Raw genomic sequence first — 15399 nt, forward strand, 5'->3', positions numbered from 1 at the left:
GTGACACGATGTACTAACAACAACACCAAACACTCAATGGGGACAACTTCTTCTAGTTGGAGAGGTATTGTATTGTATTTCAGAGGCATTGACAGTGATGGCCGGCCTTACTTATTTCAGTAGCAACAATCCAATGCAACTACCCTACTTGTTTCTGTAATGATAATACTTTTAAGATTTCACAAAATGAGCACAACCCTTGAGCTGTGTAAAAGGATCTTCTGATATCAGATACAGGTTAATTTACCACTGGCTGAGCGTTGTTCAAAGATGGCTGAAGAGTTTAAATGTTTTGTTTGTTAAGCATTTTTGCATCATGTTAAATGCATCATGTTTATATGTATTTATTTGTTCAATGACCTTGGTTTCATGGCATATTGTTACTGTTAATAAAGAAAATCACCCATACAAAAAGAGCAGGTTGAACAAGCCAATTTGGAATAAGTGGTTCTCCCTTGCCACTTCTGAGTTTACGTATGTACTCATCATTGAGCATTCAGTTGCTTCAGAAATTACACGTTTTGAGTGATAACTAAAAAAAAAACATAACCCTAACAATGTCGTTTGGCTGTTCATACAGTACACTAAGCACGTAATAGTTGTATACCATGATATTGCAAGGTTAGCATTTATTTGGAATCTGTGAGACGTGGTTGGGTGTTCTTGTGTAGAACCACTAGTAGAGGGCCTGTTTAGGAATTTACAAGGTGCTAAAAACCCGTCCACAAAGATCAGTGGCGGATTTAGCAATTTGGGGGCCTAAGGCGAAGTTAGCTAGGGGGCCCATCGGCCCACCGGCCCACCAAAGTGTGTGTCCCCCCTTGAAAAATAATAATAATAGCCTAATAGGCTTGCTTAGAGATGCTTAGAATACAGCATCTTCTGTATCACAGATACACAATTCAAAAACTAAGCTCTCTACAACAGTCAGAAGACCTCTTGAACATAATGTGCTTGGGCCAAGTTTTGCTTTAGACATTTAGACAGCATTCAATGTTGACATATTCAACATTGCAATCTTCACATGCACATCAATCAATTACACATGGGCATCAAAGCCTTCTCTCTCTCTCTCTCTCTCTCTCTCTCTCTCTCTCTCTCTCTCTCTCTCTCCCCAGACCATTGCAGTGGCAAACACAGATCAAAGTTCAACGACACTGTGAGAAGGTGAAGTTTCCCTCCCCCTTCTCACTGGCTAAGTTAGCCTATTTTTAAAACTCACGAACGGTGTATTTATGAACATTTGTGTTTACTAAACTGTCGGGACTTTGGCGAGCGAAAATACACGCGCACACACTCGTACACGCGCACACTCGCACACCTGCGCTCGCAATGAAACACTTTCTCCGAACATTGTCATGGCCATGGGCGGAGGCGCGCACAGTCAATGGCAGGATTCCATCAGTGACTTTTGGGAGGGGAAATGTGTGGGGATTTTGTCGTGTTTATTATTTGTGACGATTATGAATGTGTACTTGGGCAATCTGCGTTCTATGTGGTTATGTTTTGAGTATTGTGTTTAAACTGGCTGTTTTTGTTTGGCGATGGTCGGAAGGAATTGTGAGACCAATCGCGTAGGCTAGTCTAGTCATGCAGCGTTGAGTGAGTAATTGAATTAGTGAATAATTGGCTGGCCCTAGGAAATGGGTGTATTTAAGCCGTAGTCAAATCGTTGATGTGAGCGATTTTGATTGAGAAGCACCTGGTAACCAGTAGGAGGTGGCTTCGCGTAAAACTGCTGCATATCGGTGTAAGCAGAGCGTTGTGCTGTTAGACTTTGATGCTGCAGAAGTAATTTTGAAGACTGTCGTATTTTGTTTGCCAGAAGTGTCCTGTCCATGTGTTTTGATGCCCACGTGCACATTTATTTTCTAATGTCTGGTGAAAAGGTAAATAAAAAGGCCTAATTATTTTTGATACTTCCGACTTCGTGCCTCATCATCTCCACTCCGCTCGTTACGCACACATCCTTGACAGAGAGGTAGCAGTCGCTCCCTCACAGACACACATAAAAATAGACAGTAAGATTGCAGTGTATCATTTTGCCCAAATGCCACCACCGCCACACCAACTGCGTGTGCACATGACGAATTGGACGGCGAGCAGCAAGCATCTCAAACTGAATTGGCTACAAAACAAAACACCACGGCGGGTGAATTCCAAACCAACCAACTGAGGCATAGTAGTAGCAAGTTCCAATTGCAATCACACACAAGCGCGCGCGCGCACACACACACACACACACACACACACACACAATCAATGTGACTTACTATGAGTAGAGTGCGCTGTCTTTTGTCAATCACGTCGGCGTTTCTCCAGGCTGAACTTCCACATCACCTCCTGTTAGCATCCAGAACTAGCCAGCAATATCGCCACGTAACGCAGTTCATTATTAAAAACTCCAGCATATCTACTGGAGCTATGGCTGACATGTCAGCTAATTCTGCGATGTTCTAAATCTCGCCACATCGCATCAAGTTACAGAATGTTCCTTGAAAGCTGCATGCTTGTTTAAGCCTTTCCAAATTTCGACAGCATGTTTCTGAAATCATTTCAGAGAGATTGAGAAGGTTGTCTGATGATACCGATGCACCGTCTGCAAGCGCTTAAAGGCTGCGTCCTTTTCAATGGAATAACTAACTCGAGCCAATTCCAGTTCACATCTAGAGGAAAAGTAACGACTTTTTGAAACAAAATATCTCACGAGGTATCCATTCAACAAAACTTGGGGTTATCAGTGCCGCGGCCATTCACAGATCCATCAGTGGGGATAGCCACAGTAGTTGACCTGCTAGTGCTACAGTGTAGGGCACCGTTTCCTTGTCGCTGTCCGATCCACGGAGATAGTCCAGGCTTCTAACATGTCATGTCGTGGGTTATCCAAAGTTACCGATGTTGGAGTTTTAAAACATTTACGCACAGTGTTATCCATATTCAGGAAAGCACAAAACTCGCATGTCTGTTCACCACCTAGAAATGTCAGTCACCTCGCTTGAGTCGCTTCCGTCTTCAGCGCGTTCGCGGAGGGACCCGCTGCGCATATGGGCAGCAATGCGCACTCACAGTGCGTTCCGAATGCGCCGTAATTACGCATTGTGCGCATTTGAGCTGTGCAGATATGCGCAGGCATGTTGTGTGGGAACGTAGCGAATGTTTTGGAACTCGTCTCGCGCACATGGCATGCATGGATGGAATATTCCATTTTAACACGAAAGAGAGGGGTGTGCACGGGATCTGTATTTGTTTGTAATGTATTGTGTTGCTCTTATTTCCAATTTAAACATACAAAATTCATTATTTATGAAAACCCATTTATTTGTGAATTACTGTCCAAAGGGGCCCCAATTACTATGTGAAATGTTCCGCTCCCAGTCAGATGGGGCCCCTAAATTTGGGGGCCTAAGGCGGGGCCTAAGGCGGTTGCCTAGCAACGCCTCTATGCAAGAACCGCGCCTGACAAAGATGGATTAAAGCCATAAAGATTTTGCATCAAAAGCAGCTCTGATTAAAACTCAGAGCTTTTACATTCACTGAGGACGGCCTATTTTGCATTTGTCTTGTAATCTCTTTTCATCCGGTGAAACTGCTGTTGATTCAGAAATAATATCAATGCAAAATATATAAATAACCAGGACAGAGCGCCGAGTGGGGATATGTCACTTAATCAATGAAAACAAATCACGGCCACCATGCCATGATTATTTGAAAAAGTGTGAATATTAATGCGACTGTCGAAATCAATGAAGAGGTTGCATACATTGTCTCCTGCATGATCTTGGGGAACTGTTTTTCCATATTTAGCAAGTGTCAGAATAATGTAGCCTCGCCTGGCAACATTTGAAAACAAATTAATAAGTGGAGTCAGCTGAAGAGCATCATATGGCTCCAAGCAAAGTGTTTGCAAGTGAGTGATTTTCCTTGTGAGAGCAAAAACGACTAAATTGTTTCTCTCTCTCTCTCTCTGGATAAATGGATAATTGGGACCCTTCTTGCAGGCAAAAAAAATGTAGACCGAAGGCGGCTCAGCTCAGCTCACGTGAACAAGTAATAAAGTCAGAACAAACCATCACACGGCACCAATTAATTGGCACTAAAAAATTAAGACTTCCCATTTTGATTGGTAAGGTAATAAGTGTTTGGTGAGGAGCAGATTCCCTATTTCATTATTTGATAAGAATACACTTAATGAAAATATCAGCCAGGAGCAATGCGAGTCAACACTCGTGCCAGAGTCAAGACATGCTCCGAGGCTCATCATAGTGGAGGGGAAGAGTCGCATTACCATAGCACTCGACTTCATTACACTGAAGCTCAGACACCTGATGGTTTAATGGCTATCATTTGAAGCACGACAACCAGCAGCAATAGCACTGAGAAAAGAAGAAAATACCCCAAACATCCCACTGCTTTGTTCTTCTTTCAGTAAAGTACCTGCCTGTCTACCCGCCACCCCCCCACCCCACACCACCCCCCTTTTCCTGAGGAAAGTATCTGTGTACACATTCTCCCTCTCATCATTACGCCTTCCCAAGATGTGGGAAAAAAAGAAGACAAAGGGTCGAGGGAGAGAAAGAGTGAGAATGAGAGAGAGACAGAGAAAATGAGAGAAAATGAGAGAGAGAGAGAGAGAGAGAGAGAAAGAGCGAGCGAGAGAGAGAGAGAGGTAGAGAGAATGAGAGAGAGAGAGAGGTAGAGAGAATGAGAGAGAGAATGAGAGTGATACAGAGAGAGAGAGAGAGAGAGAGAGAGAGAGAGCGAGAGAGAGAGAGAGAGAGAGAGAGAGAGAGAGAGAGAGAGCAGTCTAGTCTGCCTGACACTGCATTATTGTATCAATGTCACTGTCCATTAAGTCACCGCGGAGACTCATAGCAATCATAACATTCCTTTCCTCAGGGCCCTCAGAGCTGTAAATTCAGTTGGCAGGAGGATGCCTTAGGGGGGTCAAGCGCACCAAATCTCCCCCAGTATAATGGACTGCCTATCGCTTACATCTCTCTCTCTCTCTCTCTTTCTCTCTCATAATCACTGGCCTGCAATGAGGACCTTTTCCCCACTGAGAAGAGCTCCAGCATATTTCCCTACGAGCCCTTTTGAACTGGATATAATGTAATCCGTGCACTGCAAATACGTATCTCCTGCTTTTGTGGCCAGGCCTCCACTGGGAGGATGGAGCTGGGGGAGCCCTATCACTTACACACTGTATGGGTGATGGGTGATCGGCGCTGTGTGTGTGTGTGTGTGTGTGTGTGTGTGTGCGTCTCTCCGCTAGAGAACAATGGTACGCAAGAGATAAAGGATGTGACAGTGTCAGTACCAGGTGCCGTCCTGTGAAAGATTCCGATCTTCTCTCTCTTTCTATCTCTCTCTCTCTCTCTTTTTTTTTACTTCAGTGATTCTTTTAACTTAATGTTTACAACACACACTCTTTTGTGGGGCCCCGAACGCACATACGGTAGTTGTTCTATCTGTCTCCAAGTCAATTGGACATAAATGGGGACATCAGGGAAGTGAGGTGAGGTGGCGTGGAGTGGGGGTGTGACGTGAAAACATACTTGGTGTTCAACCTGGTTCTCAGGAGAGCCACTCTCCATGCACTGGTTCACTGCACTGTGTCAAGCACGACACACACACACACACACACACACACACACACACACACACACACACACACAAATTCACAAGACATGCAGACAGACAAAAAGAAGCCACACGTTATAAGCGGTGGCAGGATGTGAATATAAAGCCTGATGTGTTTTGCAAACACGCCACAGGCAGCACATGGGCCCAGCCCAGAAAGGGTTGGCAAGCTCAACAATGCACTCTAGGTGTGGCAGCTTCTATTAGGTGATGATGACTACAGTACTGTACATGAGAAGAGTGAGCTTTGCAAACACAGGTGTGTACAGTACTTCCTCTGTGCCAACTGTGACATTATATATGAAGAGCTCTTTTCCAAAATGAGATATATCCATTTTATAAAATGTTGGGAAATTGACATTTTTGCATTGGGCATTCCATTGAATTGCATTGCAAAATGCATTTTATAGAGGTTTAAAAAGTATGTTCTTAAAATATTTGAATAGCAAGAATTCAGATATAGATGATAGGACTTCTTAACAGTCAATTCCAATATTAAAATCCAAAAAGTAAAAAATGGTGAATATAGCGTTTTGGAAAAGAGCTCTTCATATGTCAGAATGCCAAATAGGGGGCCGTACTCTACATACACTGTGCCAGTCATAAATGACAATCGGTAACACTTAAGAATAACTACGCAAAAAATCTTTATAAACACTTTAATAACATTTAATGCTAAATAACATTTAACAAAGCATTTACAGATGTTTGTAAATGAGTAATAACCAAACTGCGACTGCACAGTGGAGTGGGAATAAACTTCTACTGTGTGAGTTTTATGTGGTTTCATGCCTTCTGGTCTTTGGAGGAGAAACTTCCAGGACCGATGCAACTGCGCTGTGTCTGCTGCGCTAACAGAGTATTTCTTGCCCATTTATAAACATTTGTAAACATTGTGTTGATAATTAGTTAATTATGAATAAAGTGTTCACAAAGCTGTGAATAGGTAGTTATTCTAAAGTGTTACCTAACAATCTCATTTCAAAGCGTTCTTTCTTTCTAACACGAGCTATTTTGCGGTACTTTCTAAACGACTGGTATTTGGACTGACCACATGTCATATCACATTTCGAAAAACACCCACCCTCCCCTGCACAAAAGCTTATTTAAATGCATCGTTGTTATTTTCAGATCTGTTCTTTTTGATTTTGATGACATTAATCCTGACGTAAATCTTATTGAGAGTAAGTATGTGTGGAGATATTACAGGTAATCTGAAACTAGACAGCTACAATTGTGAAATAAATAAATAAATGAACAAACAAACAAACAAAATCCTTCACCCCCAGGTTACCCAGCACAGTCATCACATCAGAGACCAGAGACAAGGAGGGGGGAGAACTTGTGGATAAATAGGAGGAGAAAAGCGTAGAAAAAGAAAAGAAAAAGACGGGAAGAAAGGCAGGAAGGAAGAAAAGGAAGAGTGGCAGTGACGGAGAGAGTGAGGAGCTACACAGTGACATAATGTGAGAACGGAGCAGCCGAGCCGACTGGAGTATTTGGCTGATTGAACAGCCTGTTTTGGACTGATCCCATTCAGTTCAGGGGCTCTGCACAAATCCCCCCCTCCCCACTCGCCTGCCACCCCGCCAGGCCGCCTGCTTCTCTAACCCCCTGCCTGTCGACACAGGCCTGAGTGACACTGGGGCAACCGCCACATCGCACCTCTGTCTTCAGCAGGGCTGCTGACAGCTTTGGCTTGGCCCGGGACAAAGACATCTGAAAGGGCGCCAAACCCAATCAATACAATATAAAGAGGATCCAATTATGGGCCCCCTCTCTCCCTGGGCCAAGGACAAGAGACCCTTTTGTCCCCCCCCGTTGGCTTCCCTGGTCTTCAGAGAAATACCCACCACCACGCCACATGTGAATAACACCAGGCAGCACAGCACACCAACCATCGCGCCCCATGCGATGACATTCATGACTGATGCTATCTGTACAGTACATCTGACCGGGAATAAATGTCAGATTAGCGCCCTAGCTTCAACACAGCAGCTTTATTGCTTTGACTCTACAGCCGTAAGACTCGCGTAAAACAATCCCCTGTGAGCATGTGGTGTGACAGAGACCAAATCATGAACTGATAAAATAAAATAAAATAAAATAAAAGTCCCAGGTGATGCTGACACCTCTATCGTATTTGCCTATCAAAACTTGGACTAACTCTATTGTGAGACTCGCGTAAAACAATCCCGTGTGGTGTGAGCATGTGGTGTGACAGAGACCAAATCATGTACTGATAAAATAAAATAAAATAAAAAGTCAGAGGTGATGCTGACACCTCTATCGTACTTGCCTATCAAAACCTGGACTAACTCTATTCTGACTTTCGCACTGCACAGCTGCACTGTGACGGTGTGAACCCCACCGCACTAGTTTGAATCATTTTAAGTTGATTTATTTGCTTGTTTTTCATGTTTGTTTAAAAGTCAGTGTCCTAGGTGCACATAGGTGCTGTACTGCTTTTTTGTTTTGTACTGCTTTTTGTTTTTCTTGATTTATTTGTATGTTTAAAGTATAGGCCTAATTTAGTTTGATTTGTGTTTGGTGGAATGCGCATGTGCCCTTAATGGGCTGGTTTAACGAGGTGCCCTCAATTGGCTGTGTAGCCAGATGATTTCCAATTAGAATAGCCTAATTGGTAGTGCCATGTGATTGGCTAATGTCTTGACTGCCTTGTCTATTTGAATCCCGGTGTAGGGAACTCAGGAGGCTCATTTTTGTTTCTGAAGCACATGAGTGCTGTCACCCCACCTGATGCAAGGTGTTGGGTTCCTTTTGGTGGCTTTTTGCAAGTCATATGTTTGACTCCACCATTTTCTGCCCTTTTTTTTAGCTTAATTTTGTATGTTTGTTTCGTTCTCTTTTTACCTTTTTGTAAATGGTTTCTGCACTTTATTGGGACTTTGGTTTAATAAAAAAAAAACATCATTTTTTCACCCCTACTTTTTGTGTCACTGCATTGCTGAATTTCTCCTGGCCTCGAGGCTACTCTACAACATTTGGTGGCAGCGGTTTGGGATGCCAGTGTGCCGTGGAGAAATTGCAGTGACATTTTTTTTTTGCCTTAGTATATCTTTTTTTCTCTTTTGACTTTTTTTGCCTCACCATGGACGAAGAGCTGGAAAGGAGACTGGCTGCTGAGCAATTGTTGGAGTGGCTGGAGCTCGAAGATGAGTGGGAGGAGGCTACTCCTCTCCTGGTGGAGGCTCTTGAAGACCGGTTTCCTGAGCAGTGGGCCGAATGGCTACAACAGTACCCGGCTGCGACCACGTTGGAGATGATCTTCAGCAATCAACGTTTCCTGCTCAACCAGCTAAGCAGAGGCATCCAGCCGGGGAAGGAGCTGTGTCCCTGTCGTCCGGAGAGCCGAGCCGAGTCCTGCTGTTTCCACTGCTCCATGAGCGACCACCACTCAACCACCTGTCCAGATCGTCCAGAGCGATGGTGTGGCCATTGCAGAAGGTATGGCCATAGTTTGGCCATGTGTGTGCTCCACCAGCCATGGGCGTTGGAGAGCACAGAGGCCAGCACATCAGTGGTTCCAGCATTGGGGCCTATGGAGGCTTGCGTTCCAGCGGAGCCTGAACAAGCTCCGCCAACTGAGCCCCCTTCAGCAGCTGCATGGCCGCAGATACTGGTGGCTGGGTCTACCGAGACCTGTCCAGCAGCACCAACAACCGTCCCTGATCCACCTGCAGCTGTGAAGCCAGTTTTGGCTTGTGCAGCACCAGAGCCTTCACCATGTGGCTCAACAGCCGGGCCTGCAGAGGCCCACACACACGTGAGTCCGTTTTCTAAGACACATGTACATTCGCGACAGAGACACAAAAGGCGTGCGTCTCTTGTAAAGAGGCATTGCCAGCACAAACCGATACCACCTGCTAATGACTTTGGGTCAGTGCCAGCTGAAAAGCAAGTTTGGACTCCTATACCTCCGTGTGTGAGTGTAGGACCATTGCGTGGACTTGTGATTCCACCCGAAGCGGCTTTTAAGCCATATGCATCTAACTGGGGGCATTTGCCTCATTGTGGTCCACAATTTATCACTTTTGTGACTCTGGTAGTACTGCCTGTGTTCTTTGTATGTACTTGGGGTGGTTTGATTTTTATTTTGCCTTTGGTTTTGTTTCCTCTGAATTGGGTTGTCCCAGTATTTTTTTGACCGACCAATGGTCTACTGTCTTTTTTAAAAATTATTGTTCTTTCCTGTTGGTGATGTATTTTTAGTGGGGTATGCATATGCGTGCTATCTGTAAGATGTAGCATTCCCTCTCCTCCGTGTCTTCGGCGAGCCGGCACGCCTTGACATATGGTTGGGGGTGTGTGACGGTGTGAACCCCACCGCACTAATTTCATTCATTTTAAGTTGATTTATTTGCTTGTTTTTCATGTTTGTTTAAAAGTCAGTGTCCTAGGTGCACATAGGTGCTGTACTGCTTTTTGTTTTGTACTGCTTTTTGTTTTTCTTGATTTATTTGTATGTTTAAAGTATAGGCCTAATTTAGTTTGATTTGTGTTTGGTGGAATGCGCATGTGCCCTTAATGGGCTGGTTTAACGAGGTGCCCTCAATTGGCTGTGTAGCCAGATGATTTCCAATTAGAATAGCCTAATTGGTAGTGCCATGTGATTGGCTAATGTCTTGACTGCCTTGTCTATTTGAATCCCGGTGTAGGGAACTCAGGAGGCTCATTTTTGTTTCTGAAGCACATGAGTGCTGTCACCCCACCTGATGCAAGGTGTTGGGTGCCGTTTGGTGGCTTTTTGCAAGTCATATGTTTGACTCCACCATTTTCTGCCCTTTTTTTTAGCTTAATTTTGTATGTTTGTTTCGTTCTCTTTTTACCTTTTTGTAAATGGTTTCTGCACTTTATTGAGACTTTGGTTTAATAAAAAAACCCATCATTTTTTCACCCCTACTTTTTGTGTCACTGCATTGCTCAATTTCTCCTGGCCACGAGGCTACTCTACAACATGCACCAAATGCATGACACTGAAATAATTAGTGTGTCATATTGCCGTTTTGATGACTGTAACCACTTTTGCACTACAAGGCCAATCTTTTGTATCCTTGTACATCAATAAAAACTAAATCTGACATTCAAGATCTAAACTTGAGGGAAAAAAACCTACAACAGATAGATGCATGTCCCCATTAAACGCTGTGAACTTAAGCACACTAATGGTGAATCTGTGACTATCCCAAAACAAGGCTGTTGCCCATTCATGCAGCATAAAGTTGAGCTTGAACAAAGACACTGGAGGGCTAGGAAAAGCACACATAATCCAAGCACTGACAAAACCCCCTGCAATTAGGCTTCTGCTTTGAGGAGACACATGCATTTGTATGGCCAGTGCATTTGTGCTTGTGTTTATCAGGAATCTGTGCGCCTTTGACGGGGAGTTAACTTTTCTACCGCTTGGCTGTTTACTGGATGAAAAGCGACGGAGGCCAAGCCTCTGAGGCAAGGCAACGCCGGCAAAGATAATGTATCCTGGGCGCCCTACAAAAGCAGACGAATCAGTGTGCATTAAGGCCCGCCGCACAAAGGCCAACAATGGCTTGCATAAACACTATTTAGAACCATTCACATGGCATTGAAGAGATGGGCGTCAACTCGGTATTGCTGCAAAGCCGGCGCATTGTGCGGAGGTGAAAAGAAGTCTAATGAACAGGAAGCCTTATTTGAGAGGGCTGACAGTAACCATACAACGCCGGCATTGTGGGCCTGCCACCAACCCTGTGGGTCTCTACATTAGGAGAAATGATGAGAAAGTAGCCCCAAAAGACAGGCTGGGGGCCTCGGCCTGGCCGCAAATGAACCCCAACAATAACGGAATGGGAATAGTGGGAGGAGGAGGAGGAGAGGAGGAGGAGATGGGGAGGTGGTGGAGGGGTTTTTTTTTGGAGAGGGGAGGCGGTGGAGGGGTTTAGGAGGATGGGTGGGTTGGTGGGTGGTGGGGCGGTACAAAAGGGTGCTCGTACCTTTGGCGGGCTGGGCTGCGTTGACATGCATGCAACATCACCCCATACTCATGGGTAAGGCAAAACATGCCCCGTGGGTCCTCTCAGGAACTTTGAAGTCAATTGGTTAGGTGTCTGTGAGAGGAGTCGTTAATATCAGAGGTGGGCGCAGGACACAGTGCATTTAAAGTGGACCTGGATTTGGCTTTTAAAAAAATGTTATCGCACTGATACTACTGGTGGTCCTCAAGGCACTTTCTCTCATACACACTTTTCACATGCCTCCCTCTCTCTCTCTCAAACACACACACACACACACATGCACACACTCATACTTTTGCGCATACACGCACGCACACACACACACACACGCACGCACGCAACCACACACAAACACACATAGCACTCACACACAGCTCCTGTCTTAAGCCTCATCAATCACTCACAAAGGGATGACATCATCAATAAGCATTCTCTCTCCTTAAGCTTTAAGCAATAAGTGACCTTATTTACTGATCAGATAAGCCTCCGCCATTGTCCCCGCTCCTATTTTGCTCTTTTCTCTCGCAGCTGAGGAATCAAAGGCCATTTTACTAAGGTGACGGAGCATGCACCGGATTTAGAGTTAAAGTATGCAAAAAGGCTTCCTCCTCTCCTGGCTCCCTCTCCCTCTCCCTCTCCCTCTCTTTCTCTCTCTCTCTCTCTCTCTCTCTCTCTCTCTCTCTCACCTCTCTCTCTCTCTCTCACACACACACACACACACACACACACACACACACACACACACACACACACACACACACACACACACACACACACACACACACACACACACACACACACACACACACACACACACACACACACACACACAGAGCTTAGCCAGCCCCAAAAGGCTCACACTCAGGTGAAGCTTCCTGTTTCCAGCTCTTATTTGTTTTTTACTAAACATTTGCCAAGATTTCCCCCCTCTCACTCCCGCAAACAAAAGGACTTAACCCACCAGGCTATGCAGCAAAGCTCCAAAGAGAAGTCACAAGCAAGCTGCTGCTCGGAACAATCCCCTTTTCTGAGCACTTTTCAAAACATACAACTTTTCTCCCGAGTTTTTTTTCTACACTAATTGAAAAAGTCTAAAAAGTTACTACACTGTTGAAGTTTGTAACCAAAACAAGAGGGGATAATTAAAAGATTCTTTGCGCTCAATATGCAAGTGTGTGTGTGTGTGTGTGTGTCAGCTTGTGTGTGTCTGTGTGTGTCAGTATGTGTATGTGTGTATAACTGTGTGTGACTTTGTGTGTGTGTGTCAGCAGTGTATGCATGCGCCTATCTGTGTATGTATGTGTGTGTGCATGTTTGTTTGTGTGTGTGTAATGAAAGGTGTAATGAAATGAAAGGTGTACAGCTCTCAGGGCTGCCCGCGCGGGGTCAATGCTGATTAGAGAAGTGCTGAGCCGGCATGATGCTCCCGCCCAGAGCAGCACACTGACTTAAAGACCGCAAGCCACTCCCCTGTGGCTTCAGGTGACGGAAAAAAAAAGTTCACAATGCTGTCAAAAACTTGCTTTTCTGACACCTATGGGAGGTGCTGTGACTGACATCAACAACAAATATCGCAAACAGGCCAGAAAGTTACCAACTTCTCACGATTACATTATCGTTTGTGTAAAAGATGAATGTTACCTAAGTTTTGAAAAGGAAAGAAGTCACTAAGCACAAAGATAGTCACTCACATGGAGAGACAGAGAGAGGGAGAGAGAGAGAGAGACAGAGAGAGAGAGATCAACTGCAGGTTGCCCATTAGATGTGTGAAGGGAACAGGCATCATATGCAGGTCTATTTTTACTGGGATATGATTCCGTTTTGCATGAAAGCCGAGGTGATGACAGCAGTTAGCTTTTGTGCCGTGTTGATTTTGTTGTTTGTTTTTCTGAACGGCTCCGGGGGTAGCTGTGTGGGGCCTCAGGAGCTTGTCAGATCCCTGCATTTGGTGGCACTTCGGAGATGCAGAGAAAAACACACACACACACACTAGTCCCCAGGGGAATCCCTCTCTCTCTCTCTCGCTCCCTCTTTCTCTCTGCACCCCCCCCCCCACACACACACACACCCACCCCCACCTCGTCTCTCTTCGTGTCAACGGCTCAGAACAAAGCTGCCAATGTCGTTCGCCTTAATTTCACTCGCAGCCTGTCGAAATGTTGTTTTCCTTCCTCTCTTGCTCTTCAACAAGTACTTTATATGTGGATCAGTCAGGTCTGAGCAGCCCACAAGAAAAAAAAACATGAATTTTTCTTTTGCCGTCTTTCAACACCCCAAGTTCCACACAACCAGCACAACTTACTGCCATTCAGTTCCATGCACTATGCAATTTGTTTTCATTTGTCCAACAGTGGTATCACCTACAAAAGAAAATGCTTGCACAATACAAAGAATACAAGAGGAAAAAAAAGTAAAATGACATTGTCCCTTCAATCCCATAACGGTTACATGATTACATTATTTAAAAAAAACCTCCTCATCATACTCCACAAAACATCCCTGCACAATACGTGTGTCTTTTTTTATTGTAGAGACTTGCTACATTATGTGTAGCAAAATTGATTATAATACACCTCTTCCTTTGGGAAAACAGAATGTTGCATACTTTTTTTTTTCTTTTCTCAAAATTGGCAACAGCGGTATCGTATGTCTCTTAAAAAATGCAGGCGGCCCATTCTCTTCTGTTCTGCACTCTCGGCGACGGTTTGAATTCATCCGTCATTCTCATTCACCACATCCACATTGTGCTGACTGCCTCAAATTGTATTTTATTTCTTTAGGATTAACGGCTTTGTGTGGCGGGCTAGGTTTCTCTTTCAGTCACCCCAGACAGACGTCTATTTATTAGAGCCACATCAGCACTACGTTGACAGCATTGCTATTTTGCTCCACCATCAGATAAGTGTTAAAATGGCCTCCATTATAAACGCCAGTGAAAAGGTATCAGGTTTATAATACTTATTGTGCAAAACTTTGTTGTTGGCCATTCTGGCCAAGGCCGTTGAGGAGGAGAGAGTGAGGAGAGATGAGGAGGAGGAGGAGGAGGAGGAGGAAGAAGAAGAGAAAGAGAAAGAGAGAGTGGGGTGGATATGTGCTGACTCTGATGTAGATTGGGCTTGGAGTATTCCCATTGTGGCTGGGCGGGTAGTGGCGCAGTCACCGATATGTTTGGAAGACTGTCAACGCTGTGTCAGGTGTATTTGCGTCTCTCCGGAGCGCCGCACGCCTACATCTGCCGCATGCCTGCTGCCTGCCTGCTGGCCACTTACCTCCTGCCTGCCTGCCTTACACCTCTTCCCTTACCCCCTCTCTCATCCCTCCATCTCAACCTCTCTCCCTCCATCCCTCACCTCCCTCCCTCCCCGCCGTCGCCCTGGCCAACAGCCCTGACACCCGACACAAAGTAATCACAGATCACAGCGTTTAATCACTGAAACAAGCACTCCAGAGGGGTGGCAGTGTCAATATCCCACTCTCTCATTATCTGTTTGGATTGCGCATCCACACTGTCAGATAAACAGAGTGGAAAATTAAGATTAAAAATATGGTAATTTCATTTCAGGCAGCCGGCGCTCTCCCTCTCTCTCTGGCCCATTATGCTATTGATTACTCAGAATTCAATTTCTCTTTCAGGGTAAACTTTAATCTATTCGTGAGCCCACAATTCAACTCCCTTGGGTCTATTTGGAAGTAAGTAACCATTTAATATAATGCTAGCTGAAGAGAGAGAGAGAGAGAGATAGAGAGA

Source organism: Engraulis encrasicolus, chromosome 13, assembly GCF_034702125.1.
Source record: "Engraulis encrasicolus isolate BLACKSEA-1 chromosome 13, IST_EnEncr_1.0, whole genome shotgun sequence".
Lineage (NCBI taxonomy): Eukaryota > Metazoa > Chordata > Actinopteri > Clupeiformes > Engraulidae > Engraulis > Engraulis encrasicolus.